Here is a 6,479-nt window from a genome sequence, read left to right on the forward strand (position 1 = left end):
AGAAGCTGAGAAAAGGAAGAACAAGTATACGCAGTCATGTGCCACATAATCACATTCAGTCAATGATGGACCACATGTATAACATATATGATGGCCATCCCATAAAATTATACTTAAAAAAAAGTATTTTTACTGTACATTTTCTGTGTTTAGCTACACAAATACTTCCCATTGTGTTATGATTGCCTGCAGTATTAAGTAGAGTAACATGCTGTACAAGTCTGTAGTCTAGGAGCAATAGGCTATGCCATATTGCCTAAGTGTGTAGTAGGCTATACCATCTAGGTGTGTGTAAATATACTCCATGATGTTTGCCTAACAACAAAATTACCTAAAAATGCATTTCTCGGAATATACCCCTGTCATTAAGCACAAATCTGTACACATAGACTTTGTTATGTTAACCTTATTATTTACCATTTTTGGTTTTCTACATATGGTCCATCGATTCAAGTCATTATCTGGTCTCATTTCCTTAGGCAAATTCAACTTGCTCCCTCACTCCTTTATGCTGTTATTAGCAAATAAATTACATTTCTATATGTTCTGGCCCAACAATATATTTATAAATATAGTATTTTATACAACTTCATTTTAAATCTGTTGAGAGATGAAATAAGAAGAAACATGTTTTTATACTTTATAACTAAAATTAATTATGTTATTTTATTAATAAATTAACAATTAAATTCAGACTGGGGTACTTTTGAGGCCAGTCTCCCAGATTTTTTCTGAGCTAAGGAGGACTCTTCTTAGCTTTCTCTTTCACTGATTATGTCTGTGAACAGCTGGCCTGTGGTTCAGCTGTTGTTCTTAATAAAGAAGATCTATTGTTTTTGACAGTATCTTTATACTGGAGTTTCTCCACATTCTTTTTCAAATAGTCAGTTCAGGAACAGGTTCAGAGTTCTCTTTTCTTATGGATGTGTCTCCCTTAGAACAAAATTTCTGAGCCAGTATTCCTGGTACTGCAGAGGGTGGGGTGCATAGTCTCTGATCTTTCCAGCCTGGCTTTCCTGGTATGAAACTTTTGTGTTATGAGTGTTACGATGAGGGCAATTCAGACCCCAGCATTCTTGACCTGCTGTGCTTGGGGCAGAGCCTCTGTGTGGATGGGGGCTACGTGGAGGAAGAGAGCACTTGACTTTTCTACAACACTCACCAGGAATTTAGCCTTTTTATCTTGGAGTTAAGGGGGATAAGAAATGTTGACAGCCTGCCCCCTCTGTTGAGATGTGTTAACACTTGATTGGGAGCTCAGGAGGGAATCCATCTTCTTGGCCCCACGCACTTGTAGTGGAGCTTCTTTCACTAGTGTCCTTTTAAACATTATGGTTCTGGCTAGGCAGAGACACAGACTGGGCCTTCCCTAGGTGGAGATAAATTCAACCTTTGGTATAAAGGGCCTAGTTTTGGAATGGTAGTTGTGGAGAGTCTGTTTTCTGAGAAGCCAGTAATAATTAACGATCTTCTTTAATCCCCATTTACGGATGAGGTGAAAGTATCCTAATTCACACAAATAGGAATGACAAAACTGGAGTCAAAGTCAGGTGAGTCTAACCTTGAAGGCCTAAATCATATTCTACTATCCACTGAAGGAACAATTTCTTCCTCCATTAAAACTAGAGAATTCCCAAAATTATAGGGGAGGAGAAATAAGTAAGGGGTTAGAAGGAAAGAATAAAAACAATTCAACAGACTTGGTCTGGATTTCCCAGGAACTACCTCATAACTGGGGGACTTTTTTATTCAAAATATGCTTATGACATATGAAGATACTACCAGCATCTGGCCTTATGTTTTGCCTTTTTTTTGAGACAGAGTTTTGCTCTTGTTGCCCAGGCTGGAGTGCAATGGCGCAATCTTGGCTCACTGCAACCTTCTCCCAGGTTCAAAAGATTCTCCTGCTTCAGCCTCCCGAGTAGCTGGAATTACAGGTTCCTGCCACCATGCCCAGCTAATTTTTGTATTTTTACTAGAGACGGGCCAACTGCGTTGGCCAGGCTGGTCCCCAACTCCTGACCTCAGGTGATCTGCCCGCCTTGGCCTCCCAAAGTGCTGGAATTACAGGCATGGGCCACTGTGCCCAGCCTGGCCTTATGTTTTTGTATTAGCTACATTGCAAGACTCTTAGTGTCTCCTATTTACATTATATTTAACAATCACCTCATCCCATTTACAAATTATTCACAAATCACTCTTTAAAGTTGACATGCTTCTAATGTGATGAAGCAGTTCTTGACAACCCCAATCTTCCCTTCTATTTTCCTAAAGTTTTAATTGGCAGAGCATTTTTAAAAATACCTTTTTAACATTTGTTAAGTTAGTTGTATGATTTTTCTTCTCTCATCTATAAATAATATGAATAAAACTAAAATTTCCAATGTTAAATACTATTTGAATTTCTGGGAAAATTCTACTTGTCTTCCTGGGAAAATCTTCCTTTTGCATACTATTGAGTTTCATTTACTAGTATATCTCCAACTAAATGTACGTGTTATTTAGCTATACTTTTTTTGTTTGGTACTGACATTGTCAAATTTTGTGATTAGAGCGTCGGGCAAAGCAATCAGAACACAGCACCAGTGGCATCTGTTGCAGATATGACATAGGGTTTATTAGAGGTGGAGAGAATTCACAAGTAGAGAAGTAGTAGAATGCACAAAATCTCTAATTTCTCATCCCATAGTTTAGGCCAGAAGGCATGCCCTATGGCCACTTTTGCTATGGGGAAGGGTCCTATCTCATTAGGTTGAACATATTCATCAGGACAGGAGGGGGTACTATGCAACATTGGAGCTCTCTAATCTGGAAAGTGGCCTTGTTAGAAAGATGGGGGTGGGATTTTCAGAGCTCACAAGCTGTTATGGTCTGTTTTCTCTTCAACTGACTGTGACCTGTTAAACCATCAAATAGAGGAGGAAATTAGTCTCAAAGGCCATCCAAGTTTGTCTCTTCTCACAGGATTTGCTTGTTTTTTATAGTAAATTAGAATGCTTTTCTTCTTTTTCAGTGTCATGAACTATCTTAAACAGTATAAAGGTAATAAATCTGTTCTTTGAAGTTTGATATAAGTCATCAATAAAACTGTAAGGGCTTGGCACCATTTTGGGGATAGCTATTTGAAAGCTTTTTTACATTTTTTCCATTATTTTTCTACCTTTTCTTGTGCTAGTTTTCCTAATTTAAGTATTTCTAGAAATTGTTAATATTTGTGTTTCCAAAGTTATGGCATAGTAGTTTCTTATTATTTGAAATTTTTATTTCATTTATTTGGTTATATCCCTTTCCTTATTCTTAATGTGTTTTTGCTCTATTATCTTGTAAGATAATAGACCAAAAGATTTGTATACATTTACCAATCATCTTTTCGATTTGTTAATGATGTCATTGTTTAACATTTTTTAATGTGTGCTTTTTAATTTATTAAATCTCTGATTTTCCTTAGATTTTCTTGTTGTTTACCTAATTTGAGAGTTTGGTGTTTAAATAACTTATTTTCATAATATTATAGCAAAACCAGTTAAAAATGAGTTTTGACTAGGTGTGGTGGCTCACACCTGTAATCCCAGCACTATGGGAGGCTGAGGTGGGAGGATTGCTTAAGCCCAGGAGTCTGAGACCAGCCTGGGCAACATGGCAAGACCTTGTTTCTACAAAAAATAAAAAATATTAGCCAGGGGTAACACACACCTGTAGTCCCAGCTTCCTAGGAGGCTGAGGTGGGAGGATCATTTGAGCCTCGGAGGTTGAGGCTGCAGTGAGCTGTAATCATGCCACTGAACTCCAGCCTGGGCAACAGAGTGAGATGCTGTCTCAAAAAAAGGAGTTATTTCCTAGCAATAATGGATAGCATTTATAAAGTTTTCATAATGAGTCAGAGAGTCTTCAAAACAGACCTATAATGTTTGTACTATTCTATTCCCATTTTCATATAAGGGCACAGAGCACTTAAAATGTCCACCCAAGCTTCAAAGCAGTATAACCAGGATATAAATCAAACTTTTTTGGCTCTAGAACTTGCTCTTAAATGCTACATAATGTTGCTCTGGCTAAGTTTCAGAATTCTTCTTCTTCTTTTTTTTTTTTTTTTTCCAAGAGAGAGTATTGCTCTGTTGCCCAGGCTGGAGTGCAGTGGTGCCATCTCAGCTCACTGCAACCTTCACCTCCGGGGTTCAAGTGATTCTCCTGCCTCAGCCTCCCGAGTAGCTGGGATTACAGGTGCGCACCACGATGCCCAGCTAATTTTTTATATTTTTAGTAGAGACGGGGTTTCGTCATATTGGCCAGGCTGGTCTCGAACTCCTGTCCTCAAGTGATCTGTCCACCTCAGCCTCCAACAGTGCTGGGATTACAGGAGTGAGCCACCGCACTCAGCCCACAATTCTTGAAAGATATTTTTCTCATATTTCCAACTTGTCTACAATTCTAAAATTTCCTATTTTTTATTGAAAATTACATTTTTTATTTCCAAAGGGTAAACCTTTTATTATTAATTCTGACTTTATTTTATTGTGGTAAGAAAATGTGAGCTATTTCATTTCTGCTTTTTGAAATTTATTTAAGTTCAGTATTGCCTAATAGAGAATCATATTTTGAATTTATTCAATGAGCACTAGAGAATGAGAGTATGATGTATACATACATAATGTAATTATAACCTGAATTACATTATGATTCTTCATTATCTTATTTATTTTTTATTTGCATAATCTATCAAAGATTCTGTCTATCAAAGAGCATCTAAAAGTCTCTACTACAAATGTTCTCTTCATAATTCTTGTATTTTTTTCTTTACATATTTTTGTTATTCATTGCATAAAACTTTATATTTTCTTCATTGTGAATTATACTGTCATTTTCTTGATAAAATTACCCTTTTTGTTTTTTTCCTTTATGTCTGATATTAATAATTTGCTCCTTACATTTTTTTGTTGTTTGCACTATTTGGTGCATTTTTACCAGGGCTTTTTAATCTGTTTTTTAATCTGTCAATCATTTTTATAAACAGTATATAGTTTGTTTAATGACTCAGTCTATGAATCTATTATTGATAGGGAATTTACACTATTTCACTTAATACCATAACTGATAGGGTTCATTCTGTTTTTGAATCTTTAAAACCCTTTTGGTTAGGTTCTCCTTTTGCGATTTCTTTTTAATTAATTAATTTATTTTTACCCTTTGTTATGCAGTGGTTCTTTTTTTAAATAGTAATTTGGAATATATGCACCCTACGCTAATACCTAATAAACTTTATTTATCTTTTTGTGCCATGCATTTATCCCCTCACAACTCCAGAGAAAATTGCCATTTGAAAATAATGGTAATAAGTCTGCTTTCTCCCTTTTCTTTCACCAAAAATCATCAAAAAGAACAAGAAAAGTAAGAAACCAAAAGTGCAGACTCATTTTTAGTGGAACAATGACAGAGTTAATTCCCCAAATAACACAATAGGGGAAATGGCTCCTACAAGCAGTTGGATTGAGCATGAAAGAAGAAAGAAGACACACTGTAGATGTAGATTTCAAAAAAAAGTGTCAGAAAGCACATTTTTGGAAAGTGAAGTACATACTTTGAGGTGGAAAAGATCAATCTTGTATTTAGCACAGGATGCAAGGGCTACTGGCAGATGCTTCCCTGAGACTGGGTTGGTTCTGTGAATCAGAGGAGTCAAGGCTAAATCAGGACTCTCACAGATCAGTCATACTTGCAAGAAGTAGTCAGTCTTCGTGGCAGAAGAGGGGAAGAGAAGCTTTGCATTGTGAAAACTTCCACACTTGATTATTTCCTTCTATTGGGGAAGCATAGAGGTTAAAGTGGCTCATATACAACATCCTGGATTCTAAGGAAAATTCTAGTTTCTTGGAACATGGCCAAGATCACCTTCACTTTGTGAACCTTTGACAAATTGCTGGTTAAGGAAAAATCTTACCTGTCTGAAAGATGAGTAACCAAAAGAAAGCAGGACAAAAATGGGAAAAGCAAATGCCAGACCAAAAAACCACCAAAAAATGTTGCATTAAAGCAGATGAAAATAGTAATCATGTATTCTGGCCTAAAATTTTTAAAAGAAAATATTTATAGCAAAAATCTCTATAAAACAAGAAGAAAAAGAAGAGATACTAGAGTTCAACAGGTGCTGAAAAAATACATCCAGATGATAAAAAATGTAAAAAATGAAATGTTATAACTTTGAAATGAAGGCCTTATGACACAAAACCCAGAAGGCATAAAAGAATGATAAATTAGACTCTATTAAAATGAAAAACCTTGATGAAAAACTTCCAGGACCAAAGGCATTAAACAAATGAAGAAATATTTGCAACTAATTTAATAAGGTACTAGTTTCCCTAATTTATACAAATCTATTGGGAAAAGAAAAAAAAAAACCCACTAAGCTAGACACAGTGGCATGTGTCTATAGCACCGGATACTCTGGAGGCTGAGGCAGAAGGATCACTTCAGCTCAGGAGTTC

The sequence above is a fragment of the Mandrillus leucophaeus genome, unplaced genomic scaffold (assembly GCF_000951045.1).
Source record: "Mandrillus leucophaeus isolate KB7577 unplaced genomic scaffold, Mleu.le_1.0 Scaffold704, whole genome shotgun sequence".
Lineage (NCBI taxonomy): Eukaryota > Metazoa > Chordata > Mammalia > Primates > Cercopithecidae > Mandrillus > Mandrillus leucophaeus.